General features: G+C 41.0%; 1 pseudogene; it reads right to left on the minus strand.

The window, feature by feature from the left end:
* Positions 1–10283: 10283 nt before the first annotated feature.
* LOC130975759 (subtilisin-like protease Glyma18g48580) lies at positions 10284–13731 on the minus strand (annotated as a pseudogene).
* Positions 13732–18607: the final 4876 nt, after the last annotated feature.

Genomic DNA, 18607 nt, shown 5'->3' on the forward strand with positions numbered 1-18607 from the left:
CTCCGACGCTCAAGTCAGCAATGTGCAGGCGAGCAGAATGTAGGGTTGAAAAGATATGACGTACCTTGGGGGAAGAGCCAGCTTTCCCCTTATATACGTGTCAGGTCCGGGCCCCTCATGAGGTCAGGCCCATTTTGTCAAGGACGCTGTCCCATGGCTACATGTGAGCCGTACGGGACGCGTGTCCGGGTCGGTGGAAGGGCGCAGGACCGGGTCGGATAGAGGTCGGGTCGGGTCGACCCGGGGAGTCATTGGGCCAGGCCGTAACAGTGCCCCCACGCGCCAATGGTAGCTGTGGAAGTTATCAATGGCGTGTTGTCTTGTTTCTTGCCTGGGGTCGTCTGGTCGGCCGTTCGTGCTAAGGACGTGTCTTTTGCACGCGTGTCCTTTGGTTGCGCCAGCAACCGTTTCGTCGCTTCGTTCCCCGTGCCGAGCATTAAATGCTCATTATGGGGTAAAAAACCCTTGCTGAAAGGACCATTTTGCCCCCAGTCGTTTCGCGCTTCCTGGGGTGGTTTTTAAACAGGGCAGTTTGAGCACTTTCTCTTTTTTGTGCCTTCCTCTTTTCTGTCCTCTTCTCGCTCCCAAAACACAACACTTCTTTGCAGTGCTGCTGTGTGCTTTCCTTTTCGCATCTTCCTTCAACAACCACTCCATCGTTTTTCCAGTAATTCAGGTATCTTTCGAATTCCACTCTCTTTTGTGCATTATTTTTGTATGCTTGTTATTTGGTTTTTGACGTTACTGCGTAGCCTTTTAGTCCCGAGTAGACGTGTTAGGGGGGAAAGTACCATTCCAGGGTAGGCTTTTTCTCGTTCTTTTAGTCATTCAGTCTTGTTTAGCCTTAGTCGGGAAGTCGTAGGGGTAGTGTTTGTGTTCGGCCTGAGCAACCGATCTCTTAGACTAACTGGATGGTACCCCCATGTAGGTATGGCTCGCACGGTCTCCCGGGCATCCGTTAACCCTGCGGCGTATGACCAATATGCTTGGGTCGTCTCCGACGTAAGGGATTCACCCAATCAAATGGGCGAGGAGGAGCTCACCGAGTTCCGACAAGCCGGGTATTTGTGCGGCGGGACCGACGAGGAAGCCAATTACGACGTTTTCGTCCCGGCTCCTAACGAGCGATTGTACGAAATCAACTTCCAACCCCGCCAGGTCGCCGACTGGATCTGGTTCTACAAAGCCATGTTTACTCAAGTCGGAGTTCGCATTCCGTTCTCAGCCTTTCAAATGGCGCTCTTAAACCGTATTTCCGTGTCACCGTCTCAGTTGCATCCGAACAGTTGGGCTTCGATCCGCTGTTTCGAGATGGTCTGTGAATATCTCGAACTGCCGGTGTCCGTGGATGTTTTCCTCTTTTTCTTCACCCTCACAAACCCTTCCAAGGAGGGGAAACATAGAAAAGGGTTCATGTCCTTCCGGGCTGCCCAGGGTCGGAAGATTTTTGGCTTGTTCGAAGATTCTTACCATGAGTTTAAGGACAAGTATTTTAAGGTCCGCCCGGCCAAAGATCGTCACCCCTTTTGGTTGTCTTTGGAGGGGGTACGGCTCATCCCGACTTATTGGAGTTTCGGGGCAGGGGCCAATAGTTTTATTAAGGTAAATTATAGGAGCATGTCGGCAGTAGATAAGCAGATTGCCGAGGTGCTAAACGCAGTTTTTGGGAAGAACCCAGTAAATCCTCATCTCCTCATGGGTGACCGGGAGTCCGGCCGTAATTATATTTGTGAGGAGCTTTTTACTTTTCCCTTTACCTTTTTTCCTTTAATTGATATTGTGTGACGATTAACCGACCTTTTTTGTTTTCGTGCAGTGGATATGTCTGCGTCGGTAACGGGTCTTCCCGACTTGTTCCAAACTTTTCTAGGTGGCGATGATGAGGAAGGTGATGAGCAAGCCGCCCCCGAAGGGCCTGACGCTCCCCCGGAGGGCCAGGATGCTCCCGAGCAAAGGGCCGCAACCGATGGGATTGGCACTTCGACTCAAGGTGCCGCGGTTGAAAGTGGCAAGGTAGTCCATGCCTCCCCTATCCACGAGGTGGTAGGAACTGATGGTTCCGTTCTTGGCCCGGATGTTGAGGTGGAAGAGGTCCCCAACCCAAGAAAAAGGAAGAAAGCCTCCACGGCGTCGTCTAGCCCCGAGGGAGCCCTTACTGTCATGGAGAGGAATTTTGATGCGAGCAACTTCATAGATACCCAACTGGTCCCTGGTACTGAGGAGTTCTTCCACGAGTCTTCTCTTGCCGGGCAAGCGAGGTGGATGTACCGAACACTTCTGCGGGGTGCCGTGATAGCCCGGAAGGCCGAGTTTGAGCTGTCCGGGATGGAGTCCCTCCGCAGGAGGCTGGAAGCTAGTGGGAAGGCCAATAATGAGTTAAAGAGCGAAGTTGAAACTCTCCGGGAGCAATTGACCCAATCCTCAGAAAAGTTGGATGCTGCCGAAAAGAAATCCACCGCTGCCGAGCAGAAAGCTACCGCCGCTGAACAAAAGGCAACCGCTGCTGAGAAGAAGTTGAAAGAGTCGGCCACAACGGTTGAACGTTTAGTCGAGCGTGAAATGGCCTTGGAGAAGCAGGTCGGTGAGGCGCAAAAACGTGTGGCCGAAGTTGAGAAAGAGAAGCAGGCCGTGGAGGCCGAGTTGGCAACGTGGAAGGCGAAGTACAAAGATGTCGTTAAGCAGGGGAAGGCTGCGATCTTGGGCACCGAGGAAGCCCTCAAAGCTCAAATTAAAATTGTTGCTCCTGAGTTCGACACGTCGGCGATTGGTGTCCGCAAGATTATTCTGGATGGCAAGGTTGTCGACGTTCCTAAGAAATGAGTCCTTTGTTTTATAGTTTTTTGCCCAGCCGCTTTGTCTTGACTTGTAAACTTTATTAGTTTTTTAGCCGTTTTTGGCTTGTGAACAATTCTACGTTAGCCGTTTTATTCTGGCTTTGCAATCAATGTTCGTTTTAATCGTTTGTTCGTGTTGTCGTGGTGAACTTTTCTTTATTCGTTTGGTGGTATATTTCTTTTAACCATTTTTGGTTTATTGTCGTCGTTTATGTTGATGGCCCGTGGGCTTTTGCGTGGTGGTTCCGGTTGCGGTTAACGGGTTCCCGGGGTGATCAGTCCCGGGGACGTGCGTCGTCGTTGGTCGTGGTGGTTTATCTGGAAAATTAAGTAAAAAACAAAGGAGAGGAAATTTGCACAAGTATATCTTATCGGTAATTGTATAAAGGACAAGTAAGACGCTATGAGAAGTTTAAAAGATAAATATGCGAATTGGCCACTTAGCTAGGCTGGTCGGTTTGTCGGGCCTCCCCTAGGAGTAGAATCTTCTTAGGTTGTCCGCGTTCCATGTCCTCGGGACCTCCTTGCCATCGAGCCTTTCTAACTTAAAAGCTCCTTTTCCCATCGCCTTTTTAACTCTGTAGGGGCCTTCCCAGTTTGCCGCTAGCTTGCCCTCTCCGGGGGTCGGCAGGCCGATATCGTTTCGCCTCAAGACGAGGTCGTTTGGCTCGAATTCCCTCTTGAGCACTTTGGTGTTGTATCGCAGAGCCATTCTTTGTTTTAGCGCCGTCTCTGTCAAATGGGCCATTGCCCGAGCTTCATCTATCAGATCTTTTTCTACGGGTTCTTCCACTCCCTTCAACAGCAACCGCGGACTCGGTTCACCGATCTCTACGGGGATCACCGCATCTACCCCGTATGTTAATCGGAAAGGAGTTTCCTTGGTGGAGGATTGCTCGGTTGTTCGGTAGGACCAGAGGACCGACGCTAGCTCGTCAGCCCAAGCACCCTTCTTGTTGTCCAACCTCTTTTTTAAACCTGAAAGGATAACCTTGTTGGCGGACTCCACTTGTCCGTTCGTCTGAGGGTGCTCTACCGAGGAGAACCTTTGCTTTATGCCCAGGCCGTTGAGGAATTCCGTGAACTTCTTGTCAGTAAATTGCGTGCCGTTGTCCGAGATGACGACTTCCGGTATCCCGAATCGAGTTATCACCTGCCTCCACATGAACTTCCTGCAACTGGCCGAGGATATGCTGGCCAGTGGCTCGGCTTCTATCCATTTGGTATAGTAATCAATTGCCACTATGAGATATTTGACCTGCCCAGGGCCGACCGGGAAGGGCCCTAAGAGGTCGACTCCCCACTGAGCGAATGGCCGGGAGGTCGTTAGCAAGCTTAACTCGGAGGTCGGTGCCCTGGCAAAGTTGGCGTTCTGTTGGCACTTTATGCACCTTTTGACAAACTCTTTGGAATCTGCCATCATCGACGGCCAGTAGTACCCAGCTCGGATTAATTTCCTTGCTAGGGCTTTGCCTCCGATGTGGTGCCCACAGCACCCCTCATGGACTTCCCTGAGGACATAGTCCGTCTGGTCGGGGTGTAGGCACTTCAGTAGGGGTTGGCTAAGCCCTTTTCTGAACAGCTGTCCTTGGATGACGGCGTATTTGCCCGCTTCTCTCCTTAACTTCGCCGCATCCTTTTCATCACCAGGGATTTGGCCGTGTTCTAGGAAGTTGGTGATGGGGTCTAGCCATGAAGAACTTAGGGTTGTTATGTGTAGTGCAATTGCTGGTTCTCTTGTCATGCCTTGGATGAGAGACCGGTTCCCCTCCCCTGGCTTTGTGCTGGCCAATTTTGATAGAAGGTCTGCCCGTGTGTTCCTTTCTCTGGGTACGTGTTGGACCGTGACCTCTTCGAACTTCTGGCTCAAGCTTTTAACCTTTTCCAAGTACTTCTGTAACAGGGGGTCCTTGGCTTGATAGCTGCCGTTTACTTGGGAAGTGATGACTTGGGAATCGCTGCATACTTCCAGCCTTCTCGCTCCGACCTCTGCCGCTAGGGTCAAGCCTCCTATGAGGGCTTCGTATTCTGCTTGGTTGTTCAAGATGGGAAACTCGAATCTAACCGACTGTTCGTATACAACCCCGATCGGGCTCTCCAGGATGATCCCGGCACCTCCGTAGGTCTGGTTGGAGGCTCCGTCCACGTGGAGCTTCCACCGTGTACCCATGTCTTCGCCTGGGTCTCCTGTTACTTCAACCAAAAAATCCGCCATGGCCTGCGCCTTGATGGCTTGCCGGGGCTCGTACCGTATGTCATACTGAGAGAGTTCGATGGACCAAGTCATCATTCTTCCCGCCAGGTCGGGTTTCTGGAGAACTTGCCGGATCCCTTGGTCCGTTCTGACGACAACTTGGTGACTTTGGAAGTACTGTTTTAACCTTCTCGAGGAAGTTAGGAGTGCTAAGGCTAGCTTTTCCAACTTGCTATACCTTAATTCTGCTCCTTGCAGGGCCCTGCTTATGAAGTAGACTGGCTGTTGGGCTTTCCCGTCCTCCCGTACCAGAACTGCGGCCAGGGCTTCACTTGTTATGGCAAGGTATAGGTATAGTGGTTCCCCGTCCCTTGGCTTCCCGAGAACGGGAGGTGCCGCCAGGATTTCCTTGAAGTGTTGAAAGGCTTCTTCGCACGCGGGTGTCCACTCAAACGCCATCCCTTTCTTCATGAGGTTAAAAAATGGCAGGGCCTTTGTCGCAGAGGCTCCGAGAAACCGGGAAAGTGATGTCAATCGCCCTGCCAACCTCTGGACGTCCTTGATGCAGCCCGGGCTCTTCATCTGAAGTATTGCCTGGCATTTCTCCGGGTTAGCTTCTACCCCTCTCTGAGTTATCATAAATCCCAGGAACTTGCCGGCCTCCATGGCGAAGGCGCACTTCAGGGGGTTTAGCCTCATACCGTGTTGGCGTAGGGACGCAAATACACTTGCCAGGTCGTTTAGGAGGTCGTCAGGTCGTGTTGTTTTTGCCAGGATGTCGTCCACATAGACTTCGACCGTTTTCCCTATGAGGTCGTGGAATATCCTGTTCATCAGCCTTTGATATGTCGCCCCTGCATTTTTCAAGCCGAATGGCATTACCTTGTAGCAGTAGGTTCCTCCTGGCGTTATGAACGCCGTCTTGTCTTCGTCCGGTCGGTGCATCGGTATCTGATTGTAGCCGGAGTAGGCATCCATGAAACTCAAATACCGGTATCCCGCCGCGGCGTCGACGAGTGCATCTATGTTGGGGAGAGGGAAGCAATCTTTGGGGCATGCTTTGTTAAGGTCAGAGTAGTCCACACACATTCTCCATCTGCCGTTGTGTTTTTTCACCAGTACCACATTTGAGAGCCACGTCGAGTAGTCCACTTCCCGTATGAATCCTGCTTCTAGGAGGCCGGCCGTTTGCCTGGCTACCTCCTCCGCTCTTTCCGCCGACATCTTTCTCCTCCGTTGAGCCACTGGGCGTGCTTCCGGCTTGACGGCTAGGTGATGTGAGATGATTTGTGGATCTATGCCCGGCATGTCGGCTGGTGTCCATGCGAACAAGTCCTTGTTGGCCCTTATCATTTCAATCAAAGGTTCTTTCAGCTCATGTGGGAGGTTCTTGTTAACGAATGTGAACTTTTCCGCTTCGTCACCGATTTTAAACTTCTCTAGGTCCCCTTCTGGTTTCGGCCTAGGCTTGTCCTCTACTCTGGCATCAAGGTCGGCTAGGAATACGCCAGATGCTTCCCTGGACTTCTTTCTGAGGGAAAGGCTGGCGTTGTCACAGGCGACCGCCGTCTCGAGGTCTCCTCTTATGGTCCCTATGGATCCATCATCGGTGACAAACTTCATAACTAGCAGTTTGGTGTTGATTATGGCTTCAAAGTCATTGATTGTTTTTCTTCCCAAGATGATGTTGTAGGCTGTGGAGTCTCTGAGGATTACGAACTCGGCCATCGCCGATCTTCGGCCTTGCATCTGTCCCACCGAAATTGGTAGGGAAATGACTCCGTCTGGTTTGATGAAGTGATCGCCTAACCCGATAACCCCGTGCTGGTGAGTCGTCAGGTCGGCATCCTTTAGCCCTAGTGCGTCGAACACGTTGCGGAACATGATGTTTGAATCGGCTCCGGTGTCGACAATGATCCGTTTGACGAGGCCGGTTCCGACTCTGGCCGTTATGACCATGGGAGGGTTTTCCGGGGCGTCGCTGAACCATTGGTCTTCCGGGCCGAAGGAAATGGACGGAGGTTTTTTGGTACTTTGCACCGGTGGTGATGAGATCGCCAGAACCTTGGCGTCTTTCTTGTGTGCCGACCGGGACTTTGGTGCAGTGTTTTTTGCCGTTACCACGTTTATTACAGTGAGGCCGTGGTCTCGGTCTTCGGGCTCCTGTCGCCGCTTGGTCGAGCGTGTCTTGCCTTCCTCGTCTTGATCACGATAACGCCTTCTCGGCTCCCTGATGAGATGGGAGAACGCTGCTAGCTTTCCTTCCCTTATCGCTTGTTCTAATGCATCCTTCAGGTCGAAACAGTCCTGTGTTTGATGGCCATATCCCTTATGGTAATCGCAATAAAGGTTCTTGTTTCCACCCGTGCGGTCCTTGAGTGGTCGGGGCTTCGGAAGAATTCCCTTTTCGGCTATTTGTTGATAGACTTCCACGATGGGGAGGGTGAGTGGAGTGTAGTTAGTAAACTTCCGACTCGAGGGAACGGCCTAGGTGCTTTGTTTGATGCCTCCTCCCTAGCTTTTTCTTTTGCTCTCTCCCCGTCACCACCGGACTGACGAGCCTGGCCGTAACCGGACTGCCGCTTATTGGCAGCCACGACTCGGCTGACTTCCTCGTCGTTTATATACTCTTTGGCCACCGTTTGGATTTCATGCATCGTCCAAACCGGCTTCGTGGTAAGGTGTTTTCGGAAGTTCTCGTTGAGGAGGCCGTTCGTCAGGCAGAGACTGGCAACCGAATCGGTTAAGCCGTCGATTTCCAAGCATTCGTCGTTGAACCGATCTAAGTACCTCCTGGTCGGCTCTCCCTGTCTCTGGGTTACCCCGAGAAGGTTGATAGGATGCTTGGTCTTTGCTATTCGCGTTGTAAATTGAGCCAGGAAGGCGCGGCTGATGTCTGAGAAATTGTAGATGGAGCTTTGAGGGAGGCCGTTAAACCATCTGATCGCCGGTCCTGCTAGAGTTACCGGGAAGGCGCGGCATCTTACTTCGTCTCCCACTCCTTCTAGATTCATCCTGGCCTCAAAGGCCGTAAGGTGTTCTAGAGGATCTTGAGTTCCGTCGTACCTCATGTCCGTTGGCTTGTCGAAGTGTTTCGGCAGCCGGACCTCGAGGATAGATCGGTGGAAAGGGGTGGCGCCCATTATGACAGGTTGCCGTGTTCTTCCGTCTTCGCGACCTCTTGTCGCTCGATGGGTCGGTCTGCCGCGGGAGTAGATGATCGTGTCATTTCGTCTCCTTCTTACGGGTGACTCCTCCCGCGAGCTCTCCGCTTCCGTCCGCGGGCGGCTTCGGTGAGAGTCTTCCTCCTCGCTCCCGGGAGACGGGGTGTAGCTCGGGTCGTAAGACCGTCCTTCCCGCTCCCGATCGGCGAGCTGCCGTTCTAGGTTCTGAACTCTGTGGCGTAGCTCTTGCATTATTATGGCACTATCGCCGCCCGTTCCTCCGAATGGTCGTGTCCTCGTGTGTCGATGGGGGGACCTCCGCCGCCCCCCTTGTGAGGCGACGGAGGCTGCCCCCTCCGCTCCGGCCGCCCGAGCGTGGTCGCCGGGACCCAGTACGACTTCCATTTAGACGTCCCCACAGACGGCGCCAATGTTCAGTTGTCGGGTTCCAAACAGGTCGGGAGGACAGATGCAGGTGTGAGGGCGCCTTAACTTGGGTCGCACTGCTTGCGGGTTGTCGAGTAGCCGAGCACTGGTCTTGGAGAAGTGATAGGGGGGGTGCCACCTGCAAAGACACTCCGACGCTCAAGTCAGCAATGTGCAGGCGAGCAGAATGTAGGGTTGAAAAGATATGACGTACCTTGGGGGAAGAGCCAGCTTTCCCTTTATATACGTGTCAGGTCCGGGCCCCTCATGAGGTCAGGCCCATTTTGTCAAGGACGCTGTCCCATGGCTACATGTGAGCCGTACGGGACGCGTGTCCGGGTCGGTGGAAGGGCGCAGGACCGGGTCGGATAGAGGTCGGGTCGGGTCGACCCGGGGAGTCATTGGGCCAGGCCGTAACATATTTTATCTAAAATTTTATCGTTATCAATATTTATTTTTAATATTAAAAATTATCGTCTAATTTAGATTTATACAATATTAATTTTTAATATTCTATATTAAATTGTAATTATTAATAATTATTTTATAATTTATTATGAGCAATGCTAGGAGGCCAGCAACTTTTGTGATTAGTAGCTAACAAATAGTCATCAATGATAATTTAATAGTGTGAGATTGATGTGAGATTTCATCCAATGACTCACATTTCTCTGCTGGTTACATGTTGGCCAAAATTCAACAAAACTGCTGGCCCTCTAGACTTTTCCATTTGTTAATAAATAGGATATACATTTCTGTCAAAATAATATAATTCATTTTTATAATTATAATTTTAATAATATTTTAATATACGTACTGAAACTTTAGAAGATAATTATTTTCAGACAATAGATCCAATATTATATAAAAGCAACATCATATATATAATGATTGACACAACTCAGTCAAGGGAGACTTTAAACAGCATATATGTACGACGGAACAATGCAAAGATAAATTATGTTTTCGTTATTGGAGACATGGAGCTGTCTACATAAAAAAAAGTTGAATTCCTACTAAGCTAATCAACTCACTCGAAATAATTACAACCAAGTTTGCATCACTACTCTTTTCTTTTTTTTTTTTGGCACATCATCACTAAATAATGTTGACTTAAACATTATTCTCCCCGTAACAAACGTTAGTAGTAGCAGATGATCCCACACCACTGATCTTAATATAATCCATATCGATATGTTAGTACTAGAGACAAGAAATTAAAAACATTATGTTACCCACTTTATGAATTTACGAAATTCCTCGTGATTATTGTTGGTAATATATAATACTAGATGAAGTGGATATGATATCATTTGGTGCGTCCTTTTAGAGATTCGAAATGGATGACAACAAGGCCAAAAGCAGTGCGGTCACTATAGGTGTTTCACATCACCAATAATGTTTTAAGAGAATCTTTTAGGTGTATTTGAGACTTACTCTAAAGTAAATGACAATTCAATAAACAAATTAACGCTGATCCTTTTAATTTGGTAAAACCCTTACTGCTTATCCTTTTGGATCCTACTAATATTATTAGATCATCAATTTCTTGAGATTGTAATGCTATCTTCATTCGTTTGTTCCACTCCTCCCACCACAAAAACAGAGTCGTCACCCCTCACTATCAGAAAGCATATTATTAAAAGCACAGTTTGGAGATTGAGAACTAGTTCAAACTTTTACATTAAATATTATTCTCGGATAATTATTAATAGTACAAACCATGTTCATGCACGCACGCATAATACATATCTGAAGAAAACATAATATAAATACACGAGGAATAAAGCACACAACATTCGCCATGGTTACATTAAACAGTAACATTATATACATAAACTCATTTGCGGCGTCGGATTGTAATAGGACTCCTGACTCTGTGCTTTCCATCTGTCCATATCAATTCACCAAATTGATATTTATAACTCTGAATCACACTTGATGCTTGCACAGTAACCTTGAAGGTCCTCTTTTCATTTAATTTAGTAAAAGTCAAGGAATTGGGCACAACAGTAATTTTGCATCCGTCCACTTTGGCAGTAACGTTATATGTGCCTGGGGGACCCACATTGGTGAGTGTACGAGTAACAGTTTCTGGACTCAACTTTAGATTTGGCAATGTGATTGAAGGGTAATTCAAGTCGTCTATGCTGTGATTTCCTTTGCAAGTGAAAGTCCTGTTGAAATTAAGTGCTGAAATGGCTTGTTGATTGTATCCAGAGGCACATAAGAAGTTCAAATAATCGTCAAGGTGCAGATCATAAACAAGTCCAGGATCTATTGCAAGGTTTGGTCGAACATGTCCTGATCCATAAGCAAAAGAATTCGCTAGCTTATCATCAAATGCATCTTTGATAGGGCCGTTTGAGTTGTCTAGTGTAGTTGCTGCAAGGGCAAATAACTGAATATGTTAAAATATGTCGTAAAAATAAAGTCTAAAGAAGCAAACATTGATTAAAAAAGTATATATATGTACCGGTGGTCATGATTGCAGACTTAATAGCAGCGGGACTCCAGTGAGGATGAAGAGTTTTGAGAAGTCCGGCAACTCCAGTTATATGAGGGCAAGACATAGATGTTCCAGCACATTGAATCGAAACCCTCGACGACCATCTACTAGTAGGTCAGACGCACTAGCGAATAGTGAGTAGGCAGCAAGTATGTTTGTTCCTGGTGCTGTAATATCAGGCTGAAACCAACATCAAAATAGAAACAAGGTGTTATTATATGTAGTTGATAATGAATTAAACTAAAATAATGTGTTGGTTCACCTTGAGTATTGATGGCTGAATTTGACTCGGTCCTTTAGAGGAGAATGAAGCCATAACTGGAGCTGGTTTTATATTAAAGAATGTATGTACTGGGGAGAACATTACTGTTGTAGGCAAGGTTACTGAAATATCACTGCATCAATATATAATTGAATAAGATATATTACGCAAATTGAATACCATATTCTATGTATGTAATAAAAATATTGAAAATTCAGGTAGAGTGGATTTCACGTGAAATTGATATATGAGAGATTTATCTAACGGTTTTTAGATATCAACTTCACCTCAAGTTCACTGCACCTGAGTTTCTACCAATAAAAATATAAGGAAACTCTAACTTACGTGGCAGCAGTGTCATCAAAACGTGGGCGTGGTGGTTTTTGCTTTTTGACATCTGTTTTTGTTAGAGGTGGAGTACTCACACCGGCCATAATGTGAGGCTCAGCAAGAGTTGTCTCCCCATTTTGCTCTTGATTTTGCACGAGTATTGCCCTGGCACCTGCGTCCAGAGCTTCCAAACCCTCCGAAACTGATTTTATTTTTCCTTCCCTCAGGCAGTCCACTATTTTTCCGCGGACTTGTGCTGGGTCAAGTGTTCCTCGCCTACAAAGTGAACTGCAACAACGCAAAATCCAAATAATAATAATATGTAATTAATCTCACCAAGCTACGGATCGGATCAGTGAATTGAACTTACGCATCTCGAGTTGTGGCATTGGCAAGTTTACCATCAGCAGCAAGAATCAGAGGAAAGGCCTGGTTAGGTGGCAAATCTACGAATAAAGTGGCTCCCTGAAAACAAAAGAAAAAAACAGATATTATCATATATTTACAAGTCTGGTGTATAATAATGTAGCTAAAAGACGTACCGTGATTTGTTGACCGTTACCAAAAATAATGGTACTACTAAAGTTTCTATCTGTTGTGCTAGCAGCAACTGTGAATATCCAGGGAGCGACATTAACGACGGTTCCAGGTGTTGGCCCGTCATTTCCGCCAGAGGCAACGAACAAGATGTTGTTAGAAATAGCATGGAATGAGCCAATGGATATCTCATCGGTGAATATATCTTCAGGGTGCACTAAATATTGGTCGCCGATGGAGATGGAGATGATATCAACACCGTCGTTTATGGCCTGGTCGATTGCGGACAAGATATCGCCCCCAAAGCAATCTGATGCATCCTGTAGAGACCAACAGACTTTGTAGGCTGCAACCCTGGCTCTTGGAGACCCATGCTTTGCTGTGCCATTCCCAACCGCGAATACGCTTACTCCTTCCACGAAGTTGCCACCTGCTGTCGATAAAGTGTGTGTCCCGTGCCCTACAAAGTCACGAGCTGTCTGCAACTTCCCCTCAAGTTTCCCATTGTATGCCTCGAAAGTTCTGATGAAAAATCTTGCTCCAGTCAACTTCCTGATGCTCACAGAATATTAACATATATTCTAAAATAAAAATATTAATTGCATATCAAAAATACTAAACTTAGTCATTATATAATTATGTATAACTATATGTGATGGTTATCCGTAGTTAAAAAAAGAGGGATTGAATCTTAGCTACCGTTTCGACTAAATATTACTTTTTTTCCCTCAAAGAAACTTAGGAGATATTTTTATTTTTGTCTTGTAATCAACTAAGAGACATTTTTATTTTTGTCTCTTGAATAACAGAAACAAAAAAATAGTAGAAAAAAAAATGACACCCAGATATATCTTGGTTCAACTATAAGATGCAATGTAGTCTATATCCACTCTCCATCACAACAATGATAGAATTTTACTATCTCTTTTTCAAGATTACAAACACCAATACTTCCCTAGGATCTATCCAATCATATCTAGGACAAATTCAGATTCTAAACCCAATCTGAATTTGACTTGGACTCAAACCAAGCTTTCAACAGCAAAGTGTTAACTCAACTTGCAAGAAAATTCTCACAGGATCATGACACAAAACATAAAGATGTACAAAGAACATCTGAGACATCTTATGGCTTTTTTTCACTGCCTTTTTACCTTTCATTAGTTTTTTCTTACAAATCTTACTATGTTTGCCTTTTATAATGAAACTCATATAGATCAAAAACTGAGGAAAAAAATACAGAATAACTTACATGAAGGAAAAGAATTCTAACAGTTTGAGTAGCTGTGAGAGTGAACTCTGTGCTTTTCACTTACTCTCCTTGCCTTCAATCCTTGGTCGTTCACCCTTAATATAGAAGAGTAAAGCTTTCAAGGTTGAAATAAGTTCAACCCACACAGTGTCTTCTTCTCTAACATCAGAGTAGCAACAGTTTCATTAGAGAGGAGGGAGAGGACCGAGACTTTTACATGCATGGTCATCTCTTCTCTCTCATCCTTTTTCTTCAAACTTCATCTTGACCATTGAGCTTGACTTTGACCCCAAGTTTTGACTTTGAATGTTAATGTCCTTCTGACCCAGGTAGGCTTCACGTTTTTCATTGTTACTTCTTCCATGCATGAGACCTTGACGCTTTCTTCTTTGATCCTCGATGAAGCACTAAAGAAAAGAGAAATTTTTTGTTGTGCTTTGATCGAGAGAGATTTGCTTCTTACCCAAAGCCCTTTCTATTTGCTTTGATATGACAAAAATCCTTTTTGCCTTTCTTCACAATCTAACTTCTGGTGAGCTTTCCATTTTCTTCTTTCTTCTTCTTTGAATGAGTGACGTGTAGGCCGGACGGATCTAGAAAGTACAATATGGAGGAGACGAATTTTAGATAATTTTTTTTATTTCATAAAAATAATTGACATATAGTTATTAGAGTTAGTTTTTCAAAAGATTTATCAATATATATATATATATATATATATATATATATATATATATATATAATTATAAATTTTTTTCACAATTTTATTTTTAATATGATAATTACATAAAAAAATATAACAATATCAATAGTATATCATAAAATTATAAAGTATCAATAATTTATAGTGTGTTTAGTTAAAAATTATCACATATCTTATTAATTAAAATTAATTCTTTCAAAAATTTTAAAAAATTTGAAAATAAATAATAAATTATTAATTATTTGAAAGACACAGTACCTTTATAGAATACAAGATATAAGATATTTTTATAAAAAGTTTTCTTTTAACAACGTAAATTTAGAAGAAAAATAAGTATTTTTTATAAAAAAAAATATCTAAAGTACATCATGTGATTACCAAAATATAACTATATAAGTTATTATTAATATAATAATATAAATTTTAAATATGTTAATATAAAATAAATAAATAATTTTTTTAAATAAATATAGAGATTATTATATAAAAACTAATTTAAAAGTTACAAAGACTTGAAGGTATGATATTAAATTAGTTAAGTGAAAAATATTAGTGAATTAAATAATTAAGACATAAATCTATCACATAATGAAAAATAATACATATAAAAATACTAAATTATATAATATTTTTTATTTTTTTAAATACATATCTCATATATAAATATAGTTTCTAAAAATTTTGGGGCTCGAAAACACTACTCGTCCCCTTCTAGGTCTGTCCCTGATGATGTGACCGAAACAAGAGAGAAGAGAGAAAAGAGAAAAAAAAAATTTGGTGATAGTTTTCAATAAAATTAAATCAAATTAAATTCTAAATTCCACTTTTCAAGAGTGGAGTAACTGGAAGCATACTTTGAAGTCGTTGGGCCATTTCCTTCTTTTTTTTGTTTTTGATTAAGGATATTGATGGACCAAAGTGGTGTTAACTTGGGCTTTACATTTGTTTCTTGGACCAACTTATTTTATTTTATTTCCTGCACACTTGACCAAATTTATTAAACCAACAACTGAAAATATTTTAATAATAAACATCTAATTAACATTTTAATAATACTTTAATAATGTTTGTTCATCATTTTAATTGAATATAAATTTTTTAAACTCAACAACATTTATAATTTAACTCATTTTTAATATATATTTTATATTTTAATTTATATTTTATTAAATATTTTAGATAATCAGATATACATTTAATTTTTTAAATGACTATTTATATAGTCAAAATAAAAGATAATTATTTTTACTATTTAATTTTACTAATAAAACATTATAAATGTATTCATAGGGGTGTTTACGGGTCGAATTAGTTCGGGTTTAGGATGAAATGAAAATTGAACCAATTGAATTGTAATTAGTTCGGAGTGGTTCGATTTTACATTTTTTTGTATATATAATCAAATTAAACCAAATTGATTAATAATGGATTGGTTCGGTTTGAATAATTAGGTGTCCAATAAAACAGAAATTAAAAAAAATTAAAAAAACAAAAATTTTATTTTAAGAATCCTATAAATACAATAAACATGTAACAGACAGGGTTAGTTTTTCTATTTTTAAAACTGCATAACATACCAAAATCATCAACCATTCAAAATTTTTAATTTTTATATATTTTACAAGAACTCAGAAATTGTGACCAACATGAGTTTGAACAAGAACTAAAAATTTAGAATTTTAACAAAAAACTAAACAGATAGTAAAAATTGAACAAAAAAATTAACATTTAACAAAAATTAATACTTAATCTTAAAAAATTAGATCCTTACATGATCGGAAAAGACGACACAAAGGAGGCAACGTTGTTGACGAGTAGACGATGCTGCTGGCAAGGATGACACTGCTGAAGAGAAGACAACATTGACAGAGATAGCAACAGTGTTACTGGCACTCTACAGATTGTCGTCAACTTTCTACCGCTACCGTGAGAAAGCCACTGCCGATTTGCTAGAATGAGTAACGGTAAAAAAACTTTGCTAAGACTCTGAGGAGAAAAATACGATAAATATAGATAAAGAGGCTGCAATAATTTTAAAGTTACGTTAATGATCTCATTAAAAATTATATATATATATATATAATGAATTTTTATATTTTTTAATTTAATTAATAAAAAATTTGAATCTACGAATTGGTTTGAATTTCACACTCCTAACCATTATCCGTCTAAACCAATTAATAGAAAATATTATCGATTCGCTTCAAATTTTATCTAATTATTCATTAATTTTTGAATCAATTTAATTAATTCGGTTGGGACCGGCCATTCATTTAACCTTTTGTGAAAAATTCACTAGAACATAAACTATCTATATATACATATCTACCACAATAGACATGTGGAAATTTGGAATTTTGGATGCCTAAAGAGGTGTATACTTTTCATCTTGTCTGTTCTCTCGTTTCTTGACCCATTATCCATAATCCATGTTAGCTTTTGCTTTTTTGAAATGCATTAAGCTATACTTTCTCTTTATTTCTTTAATTTTTCTTATTCTTCTCAAGACTTTTCATTTTCTAGGTCTATATATATGACTTTTCTTTTAGTGCTCTTTACTTTATCTTTTAAAACTGACTTGTAAAAGACTTGGCTAACATTTAGTAATTCCTTTCTCCCCTAAAAGTGGCCTCCATCCAAAAAGAATAAAAAATGGAATTTAGTTTTTTTTCCTAATAATTAAAAAACAAATGCATTGAATCATTGAAGCAGGCCAGGAGGATGTTTACCTGTTCAAGCCTGATGGGTGGAGAAGGAAAAAATATTATGACTAATGGGGACTCTCTCTACTGCTGAATCTCTTGATAACTTTGAGTTAAATATCAAACAATTGGAGAAATATTAGTTTGAAAATATACACAATATTACTTTTGTATCTCAGAATCAAATATTTATGCTATTTTTCTTATCTCGAAAGATATATATGTTAAATTAGTTTAGTCTGAGAAAATTGTTATCGTCGCTATTTGTCTTTCTAATTTATCTTCCATGCTTAAACTCGTTATCTTATTTGATATCATATAATCTTTTTATAATTAAATTAATGTATAAAATATTTCAAAGACTAAACTAATGATATTAATTTGTATTTTTTCAAAAACTAATACGGTATCACAGATTTTAGAGAATTCGTCAATTGATGTCACACATACATATCTTTAAAATTGGGATTTTGGTCATTTTTCATATAAATAAAATAGCTAGATGCAATGGTTGGTACAAATTTGAGTCAATGGAGACTTTAAACAATACATGTAGGAAGAAATAATAATAATAATAATAATAATAATAATAATAATAATAATAATAATAATAAAAATAAATAAATAAATAAATAAATAAATAAATATAGAAAAATAATTTTTAATTAATTAATATTAGTTAATTTTTTGTAAAATTATTTTAAAATTTTTATTTTTTGAAGAATATAGAATTTAATATTAAGATTTAAAATTTAGAATAAAAAATAATTAATATTTACTAAAAAAATTAACTCCATAATTAAACTCATAATACTAATTGTTCTTCTTTCCTCTAACATGTTGACGTGAAGCGTTCCTCGTCATTCTATAAAGTTAAATCCTAGTAAGCTAGATGCTAGAAACAAAATCAACTCACTCCAAATTATTAGTAACATTATATGCGAGCCATAATTAACATTTAACATTATTCACCCACATGTAACAAACGGTAGTGCGTGCTAGCAGATGACCCCATTTCAGATTTTCATTCTATCTTAATGAATAATTATTAGATATGTTAATGCTAAAGACAACAACTTTCAGAACAAGAGGAATATATAATTGCTCACTTTATTATGATAGTAAGGTTTGTTACAATATAATGGTTGGTAGTATAGCATATCATATTATTTTGTGCGCATGCCTCTTTTTTCTAGAGATTCTAAATGGATGACAACATGGCCCCAACTATGCTAACAGGTATTTTATCACTTATACTTTAATTAGAACAAGAGTTTTATGTTAAGTATTTAAGAAATTCTCTTTGTATTGTTAAGCACAAATATGTATGTCTTGATTAGTACATACACAGTGACGAATGACTCAGAAAATTTTATCAATAAGAATAAAAATATACAAAATAAACTTTAGGTATAAATGTATTTTTTTCATAGTACTTTACAGGTTAATAATTAATTCGTCGTAGATCTAAATTCTATTTAAAATTTTATCACAAAATAATAAATTGTTATATACATGAGACAAAATTTAAACTCAAAGTGAATGATTGAACTAATCACTCGACTATCTCAAGTTGGTTTAGATATATTTAAACTTTAAATTAAAACTATTTATGTGTTGAAAAAATTAGAATTACCACATACAAACGTCTATATACAGTTATTATAGTATTTAAAATAATAAAAAGATAATTT

This window comes from Arachis stenosperma, chromosome 4 (genome assembly GCF_014773155.1).
Source record: "Arachis stenosperma cultivar V10309 chromosome 4, arast.V10309.gnm1.PFL2, whole genome shotgun sequence".
In the NCBI taxonomy this organism is placed as follows: Eukaryota; Viridiplantae; Streptophyta; class Magnoliopsida; order Fabales; family Fabaceae; genus Arachis; species Arachis stenosperma.